Here is a 12,217-nt window from a genome sequence, read left to right on the forward strand (position 1 = left end):
CATATTAATTCCTCGATTTTTACCTGTGGTGCTTGGATATCTATTTCTTCTTCCGTAGTATTTAATATACTCGCGGGGCACGTGAACTCATTTGGTTCTACCAAGCAGCATCCGATATAGACTCCTGCTTTTAATTCTTCTGATTTGATTATACCAATTTTATTTTGGTTTGTTGACACTTGTACGATAGTTTCGCTTCGTGGTTTTAGTATTATCCTTCGATATGGAAATAAGTTGATGCTTGTTTGGCCAATGGTCACTTTTCTCGATCCATAATCGCATGTCATATTATTTTTCCTGACAAAGTCGGCCCCGAGTATTCCATCGTACTCTAGAGGTTCGTTGTCTTTAATTACGTATACTGGGTGGCTTATTTTTGCATCTCGTACCTGTATATGTAGATACGTTTTCCCAAGTGTAGTAATCGAATTGCCTGTTATCCCAGTTAGTTTTATTTTTTCATCTTGTATTATAGTTTCATCTTTTAATGTCTTTAATTTTATAATCGAGATCGTTGCCCCTGTGTCAAACAAGAAAGCAATGTGATTTCTTTGGGCCTCTTTTACCGGCAGTGATATCATATCCAGCCCGGTATCTTCCCTTGGCGCGTGTCGCATGTGTGATACTCGATACGCGGCGGCGTTGCGCGACGTTATCTTATTTGTCTCTTCCTTCTCTTCTTCTTCGCTGCTTTGTGCCCGAGTTTTTAATGGCTCGTATTTTTCTGTTTTATTATTTTTACCGTCTTGGTATGTTTTTGTTTCTTTCGTTGCGATGCCTCTTTGATTGTTTAGCCACCAACATTCCTTGCGGGTGTGCCCCTTTTTCTTGCAATGATTGCAATATTTTTCGAAAGTATTTATGTGAGAGCGATTGTCCGGTCTCGGTAATGAGAAGCGGTTTGTATATCGGCTACTACGGCAGTCTTGTCCGTAGTGCCCGGTTTTCCCGCATTTTTTGCATTGCGGTTTTCTATACGAGGAGATCTGTTTTTGGTACTCTAATCTATTCCTTGGATAGAAATTCGGATTTCGATTGCCTGGGCCTTTAATTTTTTCCTCGGCCGTTGCGCCGGTTATCGCTTCGGCTAGCGTCGGATATCGCTGTGCGCGTACGAGGAGCTTGATATCCTCGTGCAATCCGGTTTGATAATTATGGAGGGCTTGTTCTCTAATGCTTTCTAAAATGGCTCGTTGTTGCTCTTGAGTATGCTCCTTGCCCTCTTCCATTGATTCGTACAGATCCATTGCCAGTTTATCTACTCGGCGTCCGAAGTCTTGTGCGCTTTCTCCACTTTTTTGTTTTAGTGAGTTAAATTCGATTTGTAAATGCGCAGTGCTTCGTTTACTTAAATATTCATTTTCTAGCTCTCTTTTTAATTGTTCGTAACTTCTTATATCCCGTGTTTGGAAATCCGTCATTGCCTTTCCTTTAAATTTTGTGCAGATCATGGCCTCAAGCAGTGAGTGCTCTTCTGCTGGGTGAATATTTTTCATAGCATATGAGCTAGCGTTTATAAATTCTTTTACGCGTTCTCGGGAAGTTCCGTCTATATCTGGGATCATGTTTCGAGCGTCTTTTAACGTTAAAAAATTAACCGTTGATCCTCTCTGATTTCTAATATCGTATACTGATCGGCCATAAGAAAGTTCGCGGGCGTGATCATAAAAACTCCTTGTTTCTTGGTTCGTGTCCCTAGGTGGGGTACTGCGGGCTTCGGGTACGGTTCCCGTGAAAGATACCCTGAGTTCTCTTATTTCGCGCAATAGCTCATGCATTAGGAAATTTTCTGTTATTGGCAAATCGTAAGTTGTTCTTGGCGTTGCTACGGGCTCGGCGTATTGCTGAGTTGTATCATTTTCTGCTACCTTGGCAGTTAGTTTTCTCGACGTTCCGACGGGAGAGCGTGCCGTTGTGGCGTCGGTCTGTTGTGTCGAGGTACCGGCTTGTCCGTCCATATTTAGTAAACTAAAGTCGTGTAATTTTATAGGGAATTCTCTAGTTGTTATAACGAAGTCTGTATCGTCTGTCTCGCTCGCCGTTTCGTTTAACACTTTATTAACTGCGTCGCGAATATCTTCTAACGCGGTTGCCGCGATTTCTATTGAGGACGATGATGAGTCTGACCTAACGTCGTTTGTTTTTTCGTCGTTACGTGTCCCTTCAGGAGCGCGTTTCCGTCTGGGCATTTACAAAAGAATTTTCTAACTTACAATAAAATCACCGTGGTCGCTCGCATGTTGTCGAGTGCCGCTTATCTGCTTCTCCTCAGCTGGCTCGGCTTGCGTTGCGCTGGCTGTTGAGGTAGGTCGGCGATCCTGATGCCTCGTTCTTGTTGACGTCTTCTGTGACTCTGGGTCCTCTTCTTTCCGTTGTGATCTCGCAGGTGTTGTCTCCGTCGTTGGGCGTGCTGCTTCCTGGCGCTTCCGCTCGATTGTCGTCGTCACGACTTGCGGGTGTACCGTCTTTTTGAGCGTGATCCCACCGCTGCCACCAAATATATGTTGTGCCCCGGTGATGGCTCCAGGGACGTCGGTAGGTATATCGGGATCTTTTCAGCGCCTTAGGAGTTAGGACTCGTAGGAAGGGCCGCTCGGTGATCAAAGATACAACACTAGCTCGTTCCAACGTTAAGATAATGTATTTTCTTCAGTATTGCCTTCGTTACACTTGTAGTATGATTATGTATGTCGCTCGTTTTCTTGTTCTTCCCGGACGGCCCGGTATATATAGGTCGGCTGTTATCTCCGGATGGTGTTACAAGCTCGACGTGTAAGTCACGCACGGCGAGTAACACACCGGACAGCTGTTTGTCAAACTCTTCCGTCGCTTTCCGATTTTGTCGCGATATTTATACGGAAATTCGTCGTTTGGTTCGGCCAATCGTGTTCCTTGCGGTATGCAGCTCCCACGCTTAGCCGAAATCCGAATACCGGAAAGCGACTCAGCATTAGCTGGCGCAGCGCGATGGTGTTGCGGGCCGGAAGCCCGACAGACCATCAGCGTCTTTTCGATATTTCTAGCGTATGCGGAATTCGAGTCCGCTACGCGTATGCATAGCAATAGGAATCTTGATTTCCTGTTGCTATGCGTATAATTATCGTAGTTGTACAGGGTACAACAGATTGTACATGTGTATTTAATTCACAAATATTTAACCGTCGAATCGCATCTTTTTTTTAGAAATGGTTTATCACAGAATTCCCGATAATCTTCAGCTTTGAAGTGTTGAGTACATACAATAAGAGATTTAACATCGGTTTTCTTTAACACTTGCAACCACTGTTTTCGTACGTTTGGATTCTTTGGCAAACTAAAAACATAATGAGTATTGCATGAGAGGAATGTGAACAATATTTTGGTTATAATAATTTCATATTTTCACCTATGAAAAGTAATATGCAAATTTTTCAACGATTGTTCCACTCCACATACACAACAAGAATGAACCATTTTGCTTAATAAATAATAAATAATAAACAACTCTATCAAATGCTATCAAACGTAGTAGGTTAGGTCAAGCGTAGTGGCTATATTGAATTTTTCCTCCACTACAGATATTAACAGACAGAGAGAAAGTTACTGTTCAAAACAGGTTGTCTCTTTCTAAAGTGAAGACAACTTTTCAGCCAAACGCGTAGTCTATTCTTACTATGTCTATGTCTCTAGTGTACTTATAGTGTGGTTATGTGCAAGATATTTGAATACTACTTTCATCGGAGTTATTGCCAACCAACCAACCAACTGCTTAATTCACGTGACAATGTATACGTATTACTTCCTGGCAACCTGTGGACCGATCGTCTATAAAACTATTGCACCAAAATGATGGATAACTATAGCACAAATGGTAAATTCTCCTAATTTTCTCCTAATTTTCTTCACATATATTTTTTATATCGTGAAATTTTTATTTTTTTTATTTTTATATATTTAGTTGATCCTCTGACTACACACGTGATTAATCGTCTTATCACAACCACAACAGAATAATGTACTCGTAATTTTAATAAAATCTGTTTTTCTTGTTTTCATTTCTAAAAAAAAAATAAAGGATAGAAGGGACTCGAAGCCTCAGAGCTGTCACGAAATATCAATATATATCATTTAATACTAATAAGGAATCTTTTGGAAGTATCCGCCTCAGATTTAAACGAGCCTTTCAGACGTTGTAGTACAAATGAAAATAAGGGACACATATTCTTGTATACGTGCTTAATCTCATTTTTAGGGGGTGAAACACTCCTTTGAAGAAAATCGGTTTTCTACTTTCGAAGTTTATATCATCGTAACTATAAGAGATAAAAAAAATTTTCTAATTAAAATATTTTGCTTATAAAAAGAAATAAAAGTAAAAACAAAACAGATGAGTGGTGGAACAAAGTGTAAAAACATTTAAAAAAATTGAAAAATGAATGGCTTCAAGAGTACTTTGTGACAGTGGTAAATAAAATGTTTTTAAATATTTTTTACACCATCTTAAACCATTAACCTTTTTTTTGAAAATTTTTATTTCTTTTTATAAACAAAATCTTTTAATTAGAACATTTTTTTCCTACCTCTTAAATTTGTGTCCGTATAGGAGTATACATACTTCGAATGCAGAAAACTGATTTTCTTCAAAGGGATGCTTCACCTCCAAAAAGTGAGATTGAGCACGTATAGAAAAAACGTGTGTCCCTTATTTTTATCTGTACATCATATTAAAAGCTTGTCAAGATCAAAGGAGGACACTTTCGTAGCGCACGGACTTGTGCGCATACTATATTTTTTTTCTCACTGTTATAAAGTACACTTCAAGCCATTTAACTCTCAATTAAAACATTTTTCTTTATCTCTTACAGTTTCGACGATATACGCTTAAAAAAAAACCGATTTTCTTTAAAAGAGTGTTTCGCCCCTTAAAAGTGAGCACGTATAAAAAAATACGTGTCTCTTACTTTTATCTGTGCTACAACATATTAAAAGCTAGTTTGATAATTATTCAGTTTATTTATTTCACGTCCGATTATTATGAAACTAGTCTCATTCGACGAGTTTTCACTTGAAACGAACTAATCTGGCAGAAAAAAGTGTCGCTCTGCCCCGTGAACCGAGATATCAAACGTTAAATTTGGCGATTGTGCAGAGTAGGATACATGTCATCTCGGCGTATTGTGACAAACTGCGCATGTGCTGTGATAGAAATGTGCACGAAATTTGAAATGTTAATCACTGCCACATCTACTACACTTGAATGTATTTGCCAGAACACTGTGTTGGATTAAGGAATTTATTAGTTTTTGTGCGATGTAGATTTTTTAATTAAAGCATTAATATAATTTATTTTATAAAATAAATTGTTTTAATGCCTTAATAAAAAATCTACATTGCACAAAAACTAATAAATTCTTTAATCTAATACAGTGTTGACATTTTATTAAACATTTTTATAATATATTTTTTAATTAATAGGGGGGAGTAGATAAAATATACATTGCATAATCAAGTGTAGTAAATGTGAGAGTGATGTAATTATTAATAAAAAAACATTTCAAATTTTATACACATTTCTATCACAGCGCATGCTCAGTTCGTTACAATACGCCGAGATGACATGTATCCTACCCTGTACAATCGCCAACTTTAACGCTTGATATCTCGGTTCGCGGGGCAGAGCGACACTTTTTATTACCAGATTCGTTCGTTTCGAGTGAAAACGCGTCGAATGAGACTAGTTTCATAATAATTGGACGTGAAGTACCTAAACTGAATAATTAGCAAATATTTTTTCCTCCAGCGTTTAATATTTTAAAAATTTAAAATATATTTTAATGAATATTATACGTTAAGGTATTATGAGAAAAATTCTCCATAAAGTATTTAGATACATCGCTAATGTTATAGATAGCAGAATTGCAATAATAACGATAATAACTCAGGGATTCTCCAATATGACGACCAATAATCTGGACGTGTTAATGAAGATAGGATTAAGTCTGCGCACGAAGGACAATCTTTTTTTAGTGCAAGATATTTGCAGAAAGTTAAAAATAAAATAAACTAGCAAAGACGTCGAAAAACCATTTCTAATGTAAGTTTTCAAAGTGGTAAAATTAATTAAAAAGATAATTCAAAACTTTTGGGAAATTAATTAAAAACAAATTTTCTCATACAGATATTCTAACCATGACATATTCCAAGAGATCTTGTAGATGTTTTATTACACAGAAGAGAATGCTTATATTTCTTTTGCGGCAGATTCATCTAACGCTATATGTCAGTGCGATTATTATGTGTTAATTAAATACAACTGGTATGAAAACATTGCATAGAAAGAATATTATTTTAATTAAAGTTTGCAAATCAAGGTAAAAGAAAAAATCGGAAGGGCTCGTACGACTCCAGATATTAAAGTTAAAATTGGCGAACGCATCAATCTCGAGAAATTCGAATGCATGACGCGAGTTCCTCGAGCTAGAGATACCTCGATGCCCAAGATAATGGTGAAGAAACCTTAGAGAGTGCGATGAACGATGCCAATAGGCGAAGTTTGTGAATGGCGCACTTGAACATGAAATCGTTACTGGGAATGGATTGCTCGTGAAATTTGTGTATGTATTTAAATAATAAAAATGGCAATAACTTAAACTTAATCGATTATTAAATATTGCTTTTATCATATGCGCAATTATTTGCAGTCCGCTGGTATTGGATGTATGCCAGTATCCCGACAAGTGTAACAACAAAAATGTACGAACTCGCACTCAGCAAAATAATAACGATGAGCTTTGAATTTTGCAAACAATCTGTGCAACTTTTGATCACCACATTGGAGTGATCGCCGCATCCCGGGACTCAATCAAATACACTACTGAAAAAAAAAAATAGGGAACACTTTTCAGACACCAAAAGTTAAGCTATCTTCAAATAACTGTAACTTAGTGAAAAATCGTCGTAGATAAAAAATAAAAAAAGCATTTTGAAGCTTGAAGATCCAACCTTAACGCTCTATCAGCAGATTTTCAAAATTCTTTTAACTTCCTTGTCTTATGCAATAAAAAGGCACACCCTGTTTTATTCCTTAAAATTACGTATTTTTGACACTTTGCAGCTTGACCAACAAATTTTTTTCGAATAATTCAAGTGAAGCTTCATAAACTACAACATTTTGCCTACAAAATGCTTCTTTTAAAATTTCTCTATGATTTTTTTTGACCGAGTTACGCAACTTTGAAGTTAAACTTCCATTTTTTACAAATGATATCCGTACTCCGTGAAAAATTATCGTAGACAAAAAATCAAAAAACCATTTTAAAGCTCAAAATTTCAACTTTAACATGTTATTAATGGTTTTCAAAATTTTTTTGAATTTCTTGGTACCATGCCCCAAAAAAGATACACTGTTTTTTCCTTGAAATTACGTATTTTTAACAGCCTGTAGCTCAATAAAAAATTTTTTCTCGACAAATCCAATGCAAGTGCCATAAAGTATGACATTTTCTCTACAAAATGCTTTTTTTTAAATTTTTTCTACAATTTTTTTTGACCGACTTACAAGACTTCGAAGAAACACATTTTTTACAGTATATTTTTCTGAAAAATGACGTTTACCGCCGATATTAGCATTAGCCGATGTGCATCACGTGGAGGTTGCCGGTCGGATTTTTGCACATCGTGTGTGTGTGTGTGTGTGTGTGTGTGTGTGTGTGTGTGTGTGTGTGTGTGTGTGTGTGTGTGCGTGTGCGTATGCGTGTGCGTGTGTGTGCGTCTGCGTGTGCGTGTGCGTGTGTGTGCGTCTGCGTGTGCGTGTGCGTGTGCGTGTGCGTGTGCGTGTGCGTGTGCGTGTGCGTGTGCGTGTGCGTGTGCGTGTGCGTGTGCGTGTGCGTGTGCGTGTGCGTGTGCGTGTGCGTGTGTGTGTGTGTGTGTGTGTGTGTGTGTGTGTGTGTGTGTGTGTATCATAACAGAGATAAGGACCCCACAGTTTGTCATTTCTGCAGTATTTAATGACTCCAAACCCTCTCTGCTGTGTGTGTGTGTGTGTGTTTGCGCGCGCGCGCGCATGAGTGTTCAATAGTGTGTATTTCCTCCTCTCTGATCAATTGTTGCTTACAAGCATTCTCGCATATTTATACATCTTGCAATACGATCTTGCGGAATGTTGTGCCAAATTTTCGTTAAAATTTCTCCCAATTCTCTAAATTTTGCGGTTGTTCTTCGCGACGCCTTAATCGTCGTTCTTGGCGTCGATGAAATAAACGCTATGATCGACGTTGCGTTATGCCAGTACGATCTTACAACGGCGGTTTTGTGATGGTGTGGGGTATATATTACTTACAAGACAAAGTGATCTAGTGATCCTGCCACCTCCGGCAATGACGGGTGTTTGTTATATCAACGATATTCTACGACCACACGTTTTGCAATTAAATCGAACCTGTCGGAACTTTATTTTTAGGCAGGACAACACTTGACCTCATACGGCGAATATAACGCGACGTTTTTTTGAACGACACGCAACTAGACTGTTAAATCCAATCAAGCACATTCGGGATAAAATAGAACGACGATTAAGGCGTCGCGAAGAACAGCCGCAAAATTTAGAAGAATTGGGAGAAATTTTAACGAAAATTTGGCACAACATTCCGCAAGATCGTATTGCAAGATGTATAAATATGCGAGAACGCTTGCAAGCAGTAATTGATCAGAGAGGAGGAAATACACACTATTGAACACTCATGCGCGCGCGCGCAGACACACACACACAACAGAGAGGGTTTGGAGTCATTAAATACCGCAGAAATGACGAACTGTGGGGTCCTTATCTCTACTGTGATACACACACACACACACACACACACACACACACATGATGTGCATAAATCCAACCGGCAACCTCCACGTAATGCACATTGGCTAATGCTAATGTTAGCGGTAGACGTCATTTTTTCGAAAAACGTGTTTCTTCGAAGTCTTGTAACTCGGTCAAAAAAAATCGTAGAAAAAATTTAAAAAAAGCATTTTGTAGAAAAAATGTCATACTTTATGGCACTTGTATTGGATTTGTCGACAAAAAATTTTTTATTGAGCTACAGGCTATTAAAAATACGTAATTTCAAGAAAAAAACAGTGTATCTGTTTTGAGGCATAGTATTAAGAAATTGAAAAAATTTTTGAAAACCATTAATAACATGTTAAAGCTGAAACTTCGAGCTTTAAAATGGTTTTTTGATTTTTTGTCTACGATAATTTTTCACGGAGTACGGATATCATTTGTAAAAAATGCAAGTTTAGCTTCAAAGTTGCGTAACTCGGTCAAAAAAAATCGTAGAAAAATTTTAAAAAAAGCATTTTGTAGGCAAAATGTTGTAGTTTATGAAGCTTTACTTGAGTTATTCGAAAACAATTTGTTGGTTGAGCTGCAAAGTGTCAAAAATACGAAATTTTAAGGAACAAAACAGGGTGTGCTTTTTTACTGCATAAGACAAGGAAGTTAAAAGAATTTTGAAAATCTGCTGATAGAGCGTTAAAGTTGGATCTTCAAGCTTCAAAATGCTTTTTTTCTTTTTTATCTGCGATGATTTTTCACCGAGTTACAATCATTTGAAAATAGCCTAATTTTTGGTGTCTGAAAAGTGTTCCCTATTTTTTTTTTTTCTTTAGTAGTGTATATGCTGATTGGATTAAGTGATCTCGCTACTAGATTCCTTAATTAGGTAGAACCATGGTCGAAATACATCTACGCAAGTAAATTAACTTTTATGCATCAATTTTTAGCATTTATATCAATATTTTATAATTTATATTGATAATTATGTTTCACATAACATTTTAAAGTATAATTTTTTACAAAATTTTGTATATAATACACATTATCTTATTTCTTATAAAAAACGCAAAAAAATGAAAGAATTACCTTATGGTATTATTATGTTAATGTTTATTTTTATAGACCTCGAGATAATATGAACGTGCGTAGGACATGCGTTTGTATGTTGTCAAATCTAGCTGTTAATGAGAGAAATGATACGAGTGAAGGGACAGCTTTCAATTTACGAAGGCATTCTTCGTTCAACTTTTTCAAAAAGGCAACATTTTATATAATATAGTTTCGGATATATTGTCGCTCTTAGCGGATCTTCATTTAGAAGAAGAAAAGGGAAAAGCAGAAGCTGGAGAAATAGATCTGGACGCTGATGGGTGGGGAAAAGGGGATAAACATTTGTCTTTAATATTAAAGGTCAAAATAATAAATTAATTTGTTAAACCTGAAATATACAATTTGATTTATAATTTTCCACTTTTTAATATTTCAAAAATATTTTCTTGTATTATTTCATTATAATTAGCTGTTGTGGACTGACAAAATTTGACGTCACTTGGACGACAATAAAGCTAATAAATATTTCTTTTTTTTAATCAACAATGTGCAACTTTGCATAAAATAATTGTAAAAATCACACGGGTTTATATATTTGTTTTTACCATTTGCTTTGAAAAAACAATTTTTAGAAAATTGCTGTATTTATTTTAATCATTGTTTAACTTTAATTTTTCGAAAATGTTTGAGTAAATTGCATTTTTTCTCTTAGTTAATAAAGGTTAATATCGAGAAGAATTTGATTAAAATCTATTAGTTTACCGACTAACGCTTCGATACCTCATATTGTATATTATTATATAATTCTATATTAATTTTTTTTTGTAAGTTTTGATTAATCTTTACGTGATATTTTGTAAAAACTGTTGAAAGGTTGTATTGAAATCAGATCAATAATCCTCACGCATGTAAGTTAGAGAATAAAAATAATACTCCAATATCTATACCCACATAACAAAACTTGATCCCAGGAGTATCCTGCGGATGTATGTCAAGGAATTTCTAATATCCTGAGGATGTGCTTAGATAAACTTAAGAGGTCCTAAGAATATCCTGTGGATGTCTGAATGTCCGCTATGTAGAGCCTTAGGATATCGTAATTCAGATATCCTCAGGATGTCTTTAGATAATCAAATTTGATCCTGAGGATGTCCAATAGATGTCTTAAAATAACTTTTAGGACTTTCTAATTCTATGAATTTTTCCAAAATATTTACATAAATATTATTGCACCACATAATTCCAATAAACCAAACAATATTTTTGTAACATTTTAAAAAACATTTTTTGCCAAAAAAAAATCTTGGGAATTTTCTTTCGCAAATTTCCAAGCGGTCACCTACCCAAGTTGTGACCGCGGTGGACAATGCTTGACTTCTGCGAACTGGATCCCTCGTGATGAACTGTGAACACTTTATGCTAATACATTTATATAACTGATAGGTTAGGTGAATATATATTATTAAAAAGATAAACCGTATAATTAAAGCATATTATTTATATAAATATATATAAAATTATAGTTTTTTAGTGATTTTTAAAAATGCGAAATAGCATCTGAAATAACTTTTTTTATTTGTTTAAATAAAAATGCAACTAGAAATATATGCCAATATAATATAATAATTAAATTAAATATGAAAAAATTATTTAAAAAACATTTAAATAACATTTAGAAATATTGTTTGCTCATTGAGATGTAAACCGAGGTTTTTTCATCCATAGACTTATTTTGTCTATCGATAATATTTGTGTTTCTCATTAGTACTGTGTTTAAGATAGAAATTTCGAACTTTCAAATCAAAAAAGCAAAAGCACAAGTTTTAAATAGTTAATATATGCTATTCAAAAACTTAAGTATTTACATATAGCTCAATGGAATAGTCTCACAGATGAAAAAATCATAGAGGTTATCAAAATCATACGCATTTGACGTGTTTATAATCCAGACGGCAAACCTCGTAGGGACATCCTAAGGACGTCCATGAGATGTTGTAACGCTCTAAACCTATCCCATTCACGCCCCTGGACATTCAGAACGGATTCAGGATCGTCCTGAAAACGTTTTGTGTTGTTAGGATTTGTATATTATTAATAATAAAAAAATTATTTTCTTAGATCAGAATAAGATATACTAAGGACTTTAATGACAATTACAATTGTCCTAAAGACATCCTATGGATGATTTCACATTTTGAATCAGAATAGGATCAATCCGATCAAAATAGGATATCCTAAGGAAATTCATTGCTATGTGGGTATATTCCATTAATTTTTATTACATTGTTGTTATTATTATTATTATTATTATTATTTATTTTGCCATATTAAACGCGCGTATTGTCATTTGTAAATCAT

General features: G+C 35.5%; 1 long non-coding RNA gene across 1 annotated transcript; it reads left to right on the forward strand.

Annotated features, from left to right (window-relative positions):
* The first annotated feature begins 3,019 nt into the window (after positions 1-3,019).
* LOC105205138 lies at positions 3,020-6,999 on the forward strand. Its single transcript, XR_851266.3, has 5 exons — positions 3,020-3,850; positions 5,887-6,073; positions 6,158-6,258; positions 6,351-6,593; positions 6,681-6,999. It is a non-coding gene; the product is annotated as an uncharacterized LOC105205138 (long non-coding RNA).
* The last annotated feature ends 5,218 nt before the right edge of the window (positions 7,000-12,217 follow it).

Source organism: Solenopsis invicta, chromosome 2 (genome assembly GCF_016802725.1).
Source record: "Solenopsis invicta isolate M01_SB chromosome 2, UNIL_Sinv_3.0, whole genome shotgun sequence".
Lineage (NCBI taxonomy): Eukaryota > Metazoa > Arthropoda > Insecta > Hymenoptera > Formicidae > Solenopsis > Solenopsis invicta.